Source organism: Dasypus novemcinctus, chromosome 1 (genome assembly GCF_030445035.2).
Source record: "Dasypus novemcinctus isolate mDasNov1 chromosome 1, mDasNov1.1.hap2, whole genome shotgun sequence".
Taxonomy (NCBI): domain Eukaryota; kingdom Metazoa; phylum Chordata; class Mammalia; order Cingulata; family Dasypodidae; genus Dasypus; species Dasypus novemcinctus.
In genome coordinates this window covers 133862670-133874240 of record NC_080673.1, presented here as the reverse complement: position 1 = coordinate 133874240, position 11571 = coordinate 133862670, and the positions used below count along the sequence as shown (strand labels likewise).

Sequence of the window (11571 nt, the reverse complement as noted above, 5' to 3'; positions counted from 1 at the left end):
TGTATGCTTAATAAAGAGTAGCTCGTAGCAGTTTGCTATTATCAAATTTCCTTTTCTCCAGAATTTTGAAACTATACCAGAAAAAACAAATACCTTTCAATTTTACCAAAGTCTACACTGAATTCAATGCGTTGTAATTTTGGGGGCAGGGGGTACTGGGGATTGAGCCAGGACTTTGTACATGGGGAACAGGTGCTCAACCACTTCATCTACATCTGCTCATCAAATTGATGTAACTTTTGTTGTAATCATTGTAAAGTTGAAGTAGTAATGTGAGAGTTTGTTTGAATCAAGAAGTTATGAAAGCATTTCAGGGATTATATTAGTCAGGGTTCTCTAGGGAAAGAGAATCAACTAGGGATATCTTCCGATAGTAAGAGATTTATCAGAGTCTCTCACACAGCCGTAGGGATGCACAAGTCCAGGTTCTGCAGGCAGGCTGCAACCAGGAGTTCCGATGAAAGTCCAATAAAGGTTCTTGACAAGTTCTGGGAGATGTTGGTTGTCCAAAGACAAGCTGGGAAATTCTCACTCAATGCTGGACTCACTTCCCCTTTTAAGAGACTCAACTGATTGGGTTAAGCATCACTCACTGCTGATGGCAATCTCCCTGACTGATATAATTATAACCAGCTATCTATGATTTACCATTGCAGTAAGGTCAGTGGTGACTAAAGTCCATAAATACCCCTGTATTACAGGTAGTCCACTGCTTGCTTGACCAAACAAATGGGCACAATTACCTGACCAGGTTGACACATTAGCCTAACCATCACAAGGATCAACAGGATTAAACATTTATTTAGGTGTTAGAACAATATTCCCTTCCACCCACTTCCCCACTCCACAGAAGTCATAGACATCCATTGTCTCAAGCAGGTCAAAAGCTTTTGAATTATAAGAATCTGGGCTTTTGAGTTTCAAAATCCTGAGGCCTAAAATATGCATGGCATAGAGATCATGCCATCAACTGTTCTGGAAAAACAGATGAAGAACCAGGCCATTTATTTCACCCTGGCTTAGACAGAGTGTCTAGAAGCTCAGCAGGCTGGATGAGAAAAGAAAGATCGTATATGAATGTGCACATGGAGCGTGCAGGCAACAGGCCTGTGAGAGAGCCTGGACAGGTCCCATGCACCTTATCCTGGCACAAGGAGCCAGCAGGTCCAAGAGGAACCTTCTGCAGCCAGAACGAGGAAGGGCTCCAATTAACAGAAAAACCCAGGTAGGAATGAGGGTGTCTCAGCAAATGTCAGTGTGAATAAACGATGACTAGAGGCCACAGCTTCATGTTTATCTCTGGAACTTAGATGCAGCCCAGGAAAAGTAAGAGTGATTATTCTGTATTCACTGAGATTGTTTCTGCCATTGGGCAAAATGAAGTTAAACACTGTGATAGAAAAGTTAGTTCTTTGCACTGCTGAGTTAAGGCATGAAGTGTGTAATGATCTAAGTATAATCCAAATTTCTTACTATGGTGTTATCCTTCTTGTATCAGAAAAAAATGTAGTCTGCCTTCCAAATGTCATGATTAGAAAAAAAAAAAGTGTCATTGTTCATGATGCATATATTAGATAGGGGATAGAGGTGTTAACTATAACAGGATGGAATTAGAACTGCAACAGAAGTGTATTCATATATCCATTAAAATACAAACTTCAGAATGTTCATAGTAGCACTATTTGTAATATCCAAAAACTAGAAACTAACCAGATGCTCATCAACAGTAGAATAGATGAATAAATTGTGGTATATTTAAACAATGGAACAGTATACAACAATGGGAAGCTACATGCAACGGCATGGCTAAATTTTACAAACATAAGTTGACTGAAAGAAGCCATTTACAAAAGTACTAATGTACTATCCCACTTATATAAGGTATAAAAACAGCCAAAACAAATCTATCAGGAGTCAGGATAGTAGTTACCTGCTGTGTGTGTGTCGGGAGGTGGATGGGGCCTGGAAGCTAGTATGAGCAGGGCTTCTGGGGAGCTAGTAACATTCTGTTTCTTGATCTGGCTGGAAGTTATATGGGTGTGTTCAGTGTGTGAACATTAATTTTGTTGTATATTTATGTTATAAGTGCCTTTTAAAAGTCCTGTGGGGGGAGCAGATGTAGCTCAAGTGATTGAGTGCCTACTTCCCATGTACGAGGTCCTGGGTTTAACCCCTGGTACCTTCTAAAAACAATAAACAATAAAAACAAAGTACTATGGCTATCGTGTCCACTTTCTTATGTCAGTCAGCTGTGCAGTTTATGATTTATCCAAGGTAGAAGAATAGTCAGGTTATAAAAGAAAGATAAGCTTTGAAAATAGTGATCAGACTTTTTAAATTTCTTTCTTTACATTATATCATCAGAGATTTTCTTCTCCTTAAAAGACAATGGATTGCTCAAAACATTAGAGCAATTTTGGAAAAACTCCTGGATTCGATAGAAAGTGAATTTTGGAATATGCAGTAGCGAAGATGATATCCAAGTATAGATGCTGAATGGGCTAGACTTGTATAGCAGCCTATATTTCACCAGTGTAACAGTGAAACTTAGCACTTTAAATCTGGCTGGCTGGTAGATAAAAAGGCTGACATGTTAGATTTAGTACAAACTGTAGAATTCATGCACAAATTTCCCATGCTACACAAAAATGTGATATAGTTTTTCACTCAAAAGCTGCTACATACATTAGGGTGCTAGCTTATTTTATGCCTTCAACTTGCTTAATGTTTTCATTTATATACAATAGAATTTTACACCGCATCAATCAATCTATTGCAAAATAATTCACAGTAGAATCACGATAAATTTAGACCAAATATTGATTTAGTATTAATTTTCAAACTGCAAAAGCCAATGGACTATAAATCTATAAATAAATCAGTGAAACAAAAGACATAAATGACAAAAAAAAATTAGTCACAAGAGAAAAAATTAAATAAAAAGCTTCCTATATCAATATTCTAAAATGTTATTTCATATGTATTGCACACAACTCAGAACTGTTTCTGACTCCAAGAAGTGAATGAGATGAAAGGATATTGAAAAGATATTTCAGAGTTTAAATTCAAGGGATTTGTGACTGAATAAATATAAGAGAAAGTGAGACGGAGGAGTCAGAAATGATTCGAAATCTTTTTCAGTAACTGAGTATCTGTTACACTTGGCACACAAAGAAGTATATATGCTCTTAGAAAATGAATCAATACTAAGTTTAGAGAAAGAAAAATTGAAACTTTGAAGTGTAGTAGATTGATTTGATCTAAGTTTCCCAAAAAAATGGACTTATTCTAAAATAAAAGTGATTAAAAACAACATGGCTAAAAGACAAAGGAGAACTTGAATAATCAGTCAATGAAATTAAAAATGAAATAAAGACATATTGGTTAAACAATCTCACATAGTCACATAAGCTTGCAATACAGCTATTTGTAATTTGTTCAGGAAATGCAAGCAGTCTTTGAAGTCCAAATTCAAAAGAATAAAATCATATCCCTAGAGTGTCTGAATAAGAGATTGGAATTCATATGACATGGAAGCAGAGATAATGAGAGATGAAATTTACTTTCAAAATGAAGATAAATTATCAAGTATTGCCTTCTCTGCTTAGTGCCTATCAAAAAATTATGGAAAACTGAAGGTTAACAAATACTATAGCCCAGTGAGCTTGTCTTCGATGATTGTGAGCTTGCTTCTAACAGTTTTGATGCATGTCAAGCCTCTTCCATCTGACATCATTTCAAAGCCATTCTAGTCCAATAAGAAAAAAGAGAAGATGCAAATAAATAAAATAAAAAATGAGAGGGGGTCACTAAAACTGAAGCCACAGAAATAACAAATAATTATAAGAGGATACTATGAACAACCGTGTGCCAAAAAATTAGATAACCTAGTTGGAAAAGACAATTTCCTAGAAACACACAAGCAACCTACATTGACTCTGGGATTAAAAAAAAAACAAAAACAGAAGAGCTCAACAGACCAATTACAAGTATAGAGACTGAATCTGTCATCAAAACCCTTCCTTTCCTCCACCCTCCCCCCCCCCAAAAAAAAAACAGTCCAGGACCAGATGGCTTAACAGGGAAAGGCTGTGCTCAAACTCTTCCGAAAAAATTGAAGAGGAAGAGACAGAGCAAATAAGAGGGCAAATCTCATTTGCTTAGAACTCTGGAGGATGGTAGAGACTGAGAAAGACTCCACAAACAATAAATCTGAGAAAAAGGAAATTATCAGGTAGGAAACTTCCTATCCTGGACCCCAGGCCTACTCTCTCTCTCTTACTCAGTCCCCTGCAGCTTGGGAGTTGCTCAGAGGCATGGCCTAGATCCTTCCCACCCACCACCACAGCAACAAAAGAACCCACACACATCCAGGATAGAGACCCAGGGCAGAACACAAGCTTTGTGGAGTGCTGAATACAAAAAGTCACCCACGAGGCAATAAAAGAGAGGGATGGGGAGGTAGAAGAGAGGGACAGAGAAAGAGGACCGTGATAAAACTATAGCTATAAACTGCTGTGCTCATGCACTTCCATTTCTGTTTATTGGACCACAAAAAATGGACTTTACTGGAGTGATGTGTTTTCTGGATTAACCCCATCTAGCTCCCTAGGGTGGGGTATCCTAACATGGAAGAAACCAGAGGCTGAAATATTCACAGAGGAAAAAAAGAGGGGAGTGTTAAACTGAATTGTTATAGGAGAGGAAGATCCCAGAACTGACAAAAGTAAGGAAAATGGGGCACAGATTGAAAGAGAGAATTTAAACAAATGATAAGAGCTGGGGAGAAGACACTGCACAAAAACAAACAGAAAAAAATCAAGATTTCCAATGAAGGAAGAAAGGAAAGTAAGTTTTCCCCAGAAGGTAAAAATACACAAAAAGTGAAATCTTAAAAATTGTTCCAAATACCCAGGGCAAAAATCAAATGAAGAAGAGCTAAGAAGACCTGATTAAATATATGCTACTCTAAAATAAGTTGGACCAAGCATCAAAGATAGGCCTTAACACAAAGCCAATCAACAATGAAAACCTAGAAAAGATAAAGAAATTGGCCTTCAGAGTTAACTTATCAAGATAATCAGATGTCTAGATATCAGCAAAAAATTACAAGTCAAACTTGAGAGTCCTCTTATATTCTCTAATAGAGTGGCAAGAATCTCTAGAGTACATGGACAGTGCCTAGCTAAGGAGGACTGACTTCGATGCCAGGCCCTTGATATTGATATTGCTCTTACTCGTTCTTGCTTATTGAAACTTAACCTATGGCGGCAGACTTGGCCCAGTGGTTAGGGCATCCATCTACCGTATGGGAGGTCCATGGTTCAAACCCCTGTCCTCTTTGACCTGTGTGGAGCTGGCCCATGCGCAGTGCTGATGCGCGCAAGGAGTGCCCTGCCATGCAGGGGTGTCCCCTGCATAGGAGAGCCCCACGCGCAAGGAGTGCACCCCAGGGCATAAGGAGAGCTGCCCAGAGTGAAAGAAAGTGCAGCCTGCCCAGGAATGGCGCCGCACACACGGAGAACTGACACGACAAGATGACGCAACAAAAAGAAACACAGATTCCCGTGCCGCTGACAACAACAGAAGCGGACAAAGAAGACACAGCAAAATAGACACAGAGAACAGACAATTGGGGTGGGGGGGGGAAGGGGAGAGAAATAAATAAATGAATCTTTAAAAAAAAAAGAAACTTAACCTAGTATTGTATATTGCCTAAGAGTTGCCTAGTATTGCCTAAGAGTTGCCGCCTGTAAATCTCCTTGTTGCTCAGATATGGCCTCCCTCTAAGCCAAATTCAGCATATAAACTCACTACCTTCCCCCTGGTATGGGACATGACTCCCTCCCTGGCACCAAGTGATTATTAGCAATCATCAACTAGTGATGCATTTAGCAAAAGACCTAGACCAAAAGGGGAAAATATTAAATACCAAAGAGTTTTATGGCTAAGAGATTTCAAAATGAGTCAGGAGGTCATTCCAGACATTATGGCTATGCACGTCTTAGGAGGAACTTACTGACTGCTGCAGTAAACAGTGCCTCAAGCAGGGGGTCCTGAAGGATCTAGAGATATCTAGACACTGTAGACAGAGAAAACAACCCCAGGAAATTGGCACCCCAATGGTGGCCCTTACCTTGGAGTATATGATAACCTATCCATTCAATGTTTTAGAGTTAGACTCATCTATAGTTTTCCCATGCATGGTTCTTATGCCCCTTATGTTTGAACCTATAATTAGCACTATACTTGTTAAATATATGTCCCAAATACTTAAATCTTCTGACTGTCCATATGCTGGTTGAGCCCTGAATCTCAGCAGAGTTGCAGCCAACACTTACTCTCCAGTTCATAAGACTCCCCCAGGACAACTAACAAAAGGATGATTATGGACAACGGGCATCCTAAAAAGCAGAGAATATCTACAACTGCAAGCAAGACAGTTCCATTCATTTGCCCCATGGGACCTAAACCTCCTCTCAATCAGAAGAAGAATGGGCAACACCATCCCTAAACCCTCAATATAAGGTGGAAATGCAGCTATGAACTAAAGTAGATTTATTATTATTCTAGTAATGGAAGAGCTTGTAACATTATTATAAAGCCAATGGTCAACACAGTTCCTGAGGAGAACAAGAGAGAAGAATAGGTGTAACTTGGGGCATTTCAGGGGCATTGAAATTGTTCTGAATGATGCTGCAATGATGGCTACAAGCCATTATGCATTTGTCAAAACCTATAAAATCATGTGGTGTAAAGTATAATCCACAATGAAACTATAAACCATGATTATTAGCAAACTTTGATATGTATGTGTTCATCAATTTAAGCAAATGTACATTAATGAAAGATGTTGTTAATGGGGGAATGTGGGGGGGTGGAAGGTATGGAGTATATGGGAATCCCCTATATTTTCAATGTAACATTTACATAATCCAAAGCTTCTTTAAAAATAAGGAAAAAAAAGTCTATGGTAAAAAAAAAAAAGTCAGTCCATTCCTGTGCATGTAAACCTATTGTAGATAGGACCTTTTGCTTGGATTCTGTTAAGGGACTTCCTTTTGATTAGATCACTCCAGTAGGTTATGGTCTTAATCCTCTTACTGGAATCCTTTATAAAGGGAGAAATTAAAAGCTGCAGACACAGAAAAAGGCAGCAGAATCAGAGAGACTTCCAGAAACTGAAGTCAATGAAACCAAGAGAGAGAACAACCACGGATGGAGTAGCCCGAAGTTGAAGCAATGAGGCCTGGAGAAGAGAGGAGAAATGAGCAGACACTACAATATGCCTGATCACCCACTGATGAGCTCAGGGAGAAAGTGAGCTTGGAGAAGGCAAAGGCAAGGGAGTCTCCATTGTGCTGTGCCACATGATAGGCTCCACAGTCACCAGCAGCAGACCTTCTGTGAAAAAACATCTCTGATGAAGCTTGATTTGGACATTTTCATGGCCTCAAAACTTTCAACTTTTAACCTAATAAGTTCCCATTGTAAAAGCCAACTCATTTTTGGTATATTGTTTTGGCAGCATTTAGCCTGGTACTGGCACAAGGATAGACAATGGAATTGAACTGAGAGTTCAGAAATAGACCTCCACATCTATGGTGAATTGATTTTTGACAAGGCTGCTTAGTCCACTCAGTTGGGAAAGGATAGCCTCTTCAAAAAACAGCACTGGGAGAATGGGGTATTCATATGCAAAAGAACAGAAGAGGACGGCTATCTCACACCACATACAAAAATTAATTGAAAATGATTCAAAGCTCTAAATATTAAAAACTGGATTATAAAACTCCTAGAAGAAAATATAGGGAAGCAATTCAGGAGCTTGTGTTTGACAATGGTTTCTTGGACTTCAGACACAGTGTACAAACAACAGCAAAAGAATATAGGTAAATGGAACCTCCTTAAAATTAAATACTTCTGTGAAAAGATGACTTACTCAATGGGAGAAAATATTTGGAAACCACATATCTGGTAATGGTTTAATACCCAGAATATATAAAGAAATCTCCAATTCAACAATAAAAAAATAATTTAAAATGGTCAAAAGATTTGAATAAATATTTCTCCAAAGGAAAAATACAAATGGCTAAAAAGCAAATGGAAAGATGCTCAACATCACTAGCTAATAGGGAAATGCAAATCAAAACTACAATGAGATATCATTTCACACCCTCTAGAACAGCTTCTATTTTTTTAAAAAAATGGAAAAGTACAAGTGTTGGAGAGGATGTGGAGAAATAGGAACACTCATTCCTTGACAGTGGGAATGTAAAATGCTGCAGCCACTGTGGAAGAAAAGGAATGAATTCCAGAGCTGGTAGTGGCAGGAGAGGGGAGTGGATTAGGTGCCAGGGTGGGGAGAGGAAGGCAGTGGGGAAGGAGATCTGGTCACCATGGAGGACAAGGCGTTCACCCAGGAGCTGAACCAGTGGGTCAAGCAGCTGAACGAAAGTAAACAGCTTAACAAGAACCAAGTGCGAACTTTTGTGAAAAGGCTATGGAAATCTTAATGAAAGAATCAAATGTGCTGGAGGTTCCTTGGCCTGTTACCATCTGTGAAGATGTTCATGGTTAATTCCTTGATCTTACGAACTCTTTAGAATTGGGAAATCATCAGACACAAACAATCTAATCATGGGGGCTATGTTGACAGAGGTTATTATTCAGTGGAAACTGTGACTCTTTTTGTGGTGTTTAAGGTGTATTATCCAGAATGCCTTACAATATTGAGAGGAAACCATGAAAGCTGACAAATTACCCAGTATACGACTTTTATGATAAATGTCTACAAAAGTATAGAAATGCCAATGTGTAGAAATATTTCACAAATCTATTTGATTATCCTCCACCTTACAGCTTTAGTAGATGGGCAGATATTCTGCCTCCATGGTAGCCTTCTTCCATCCGTAGATACACTGGATCATATAATGGCCCTGGATCATTTACAAGAAGTTCCACGTGATCATTTACAAGAAGTTCCAAGTGCCCAGTGTGTGATTTGTTAGAGTCGGATCCAGATGATCATGGTGGGTAGGGTATTTCTCCATGTGGTGCTGGCTACATGTTTGGACAAGACATTTCTGAAACAATTAACCATGCCAATGATCTCACACTGGTTTCTCCTGCTAACCAACTTGTAATGGAGGGATATAATTGGTGTCACGATTGGAAAGCGGTTACTATTTACTGTGCACCCAATTATTGTTATCACTGTGGGAACAAGGCTGCTATCATGGAATTAGTTGACACTTTAATAAAATATTCCTTGTTAACATGAAAGATGGTGCAAAAGTCAACAAAGAAAAGGCATTGTTCAAGAATCCAAGGACTACAAAATCTCCCCAAAGTAAAGACAAAATGAAACCAAGTTCATTGACAATCTGAAAAGAAACCTTGTATCTCCAAAAAGGACTGAAATGCAAAAATCATATCCTGGCTCATTTTTACCTTTAAAGAATCTAAAAGACACTTGCACATCAACGTTGGAAAGCAAAGTAGATTTAGCTACTATTTCATCTGACTCTTCAGACTTCACTAGGCAACAGGGAAATTTAAATAGCATGAAGAAAAGAAGATGGAATTTTGGTGCTGCTGAAACAAAAAATGATAAAGATTATGCCTCTTTTGCAATTTGTGAGCAAAAAAAGTGACACATTTTCAGAAGACCACTAAACACTTTCACAGAAATTTCTTAAAAATTCCCCAGATCCTGCACAGAATGCTGGTCCTTCAAACATAAAACCAGGAACTGATACTTCTTTTCTGCCTAATACATCAGTGCTCTCAAAGCCCATTTTCTGTTTTGTGAGGGATATCTATACCAATCTAGACATGGAAGACACTGTGTTTGAACTTCAAGATAATGAAATATTAAATTCATATGGTAAAAGTTATACATGCACCAAAACTCGAGAACCCTTGGCTATGCAGAACAAAACACAGTCTGCAAACCCTGAATCGGAGGAAAGATATATTAAGGATACATCGAATTCCAATACTATGCCTGTTCGAGCATTTGGAAATATAATCCTTAATGTGAATCAAACAAGAAAGTAATCTTTTTCTGATCAGCAGAGTAATGAAAATTCAAAAGCTCTAACTGAGAATTCACTTGCATATTGGAATGAACTTCCCCAATCTGCATATACCCCAGTATATAATTCCTCTGAACTGTCAAAATCATTTTGAACATCATATCCTCATTATACTTGGTGAGCAATCCCATTACCCAGACCTATCATGGAACAGCATCTTATGTCACACAGCCACCTCCTTCTGGGATGTTGACTGCAATTGCAAACATGTATTCTAATCTTTTTTATTTTCTCGTTTTGGTTACTTTGCTGGGAAGCCACAAGCAAATGACTTTGTGCCAGTGAATGAGTAGTTTCCATCTCAAATGCCTATTTCTTACAATTTTCAGCAACTGAGTTTTTCACAGGATATTTCTCATCAACCTTTACCACAAGCTGCATGCCCTTACCCTCCTAATACAGGTATGCTTCCAGACGTTCCTCGGACTTATGCTCCATGGCAACAAGAACCCTTTCAGCCAGGATACTGAAAATAGTCTTCTGTCTACTGAAATAAACAAGATACAGCAAGTTTTTCCAAATGTTTTCTTAAATAGTTTTAACTTTTAACATTTTTAAAAGTATGTAAACATGGTAGGAAATATAAATCACATAGCACTTTATAAAATCTTACATGCAACAATGTATTACATAAGATAGTAGGAAATCAATTTCTAATAACTGAAATAGCAAAACTACTTCCATGCAATTATTTCAGTGAATTGCACTAGGCTATGATTTTTAATACCCACCTAGTCATCGGAAACATTAACATAAAATTTTGAAATACAATTTTTGAAATGTTGCTATCACATCTATTACAACTATATAAAGATTTTCTTTGATATTATTTTACCTGGAGTAAAGGGAGTAAAAAAACATTTAATATGATTAAGGTTAAACATTAGTGGTAAAATCTTAAACTAAGTTTTTGTTTCTGGTATTTTGGTATATTGTTTCTGATTTTTCTTATACATTGCTTATGGTGTGGCATTTATTTTAGGTGAAATAGAATTATTTTCTTGAGCAGTAATTTTATAATTCTTGATAATTTATTCATGTAACAATTTATAATTCTGTGCCTGACATGGCAAGATATTTAATTTTAATATTTTATAATTTTCCTTGCAAAATTACAAATAGAAATTGAGAACTTGATTTGCAAAAAAAAAAAAAGGAATGAAGGCTTGGTGTATGTGACATGGATAAACACTCAGGACATTATGCTGAGTCAAGCAAGCCAAGTACAAAAGGACAAATATTGTCTGATCCCACCCATATGAACTAATTTTAGTAAGCAAACACATAGAGGGAAAATCTAGAATATAAGTCACCAGGTTGTAACAGTTTGTTATTATTGATGAATTTCAAAAAGAAATATTGGATTATGTTTGTAAACTGGTCTTTTCCTCTGGGTATTTTAGATTATATTGGATTCAGAGGTTTACTTGATTAAGGAATCAGGTAAACCTCTTGTGCCAGTAGGGCATTC

The 11571-nt window shown here is 37.7% G+C and overlaps 1 pseudogene; it reads left to right on the top strand.

The window, feature by feature from the left end:
• Positions 1–8399: 8399 nt before the first annotated feature.
• On the top strand, positions 8400–9283 carry LOC101422143 (serine/threonine-protein phosphatase 2A catalytic subunit beta isoform pseudogene; annotated as a pseudogene).
• The last annotated feature ends 2288 nt before the right edge of the window (positions 9284–11571 follow it).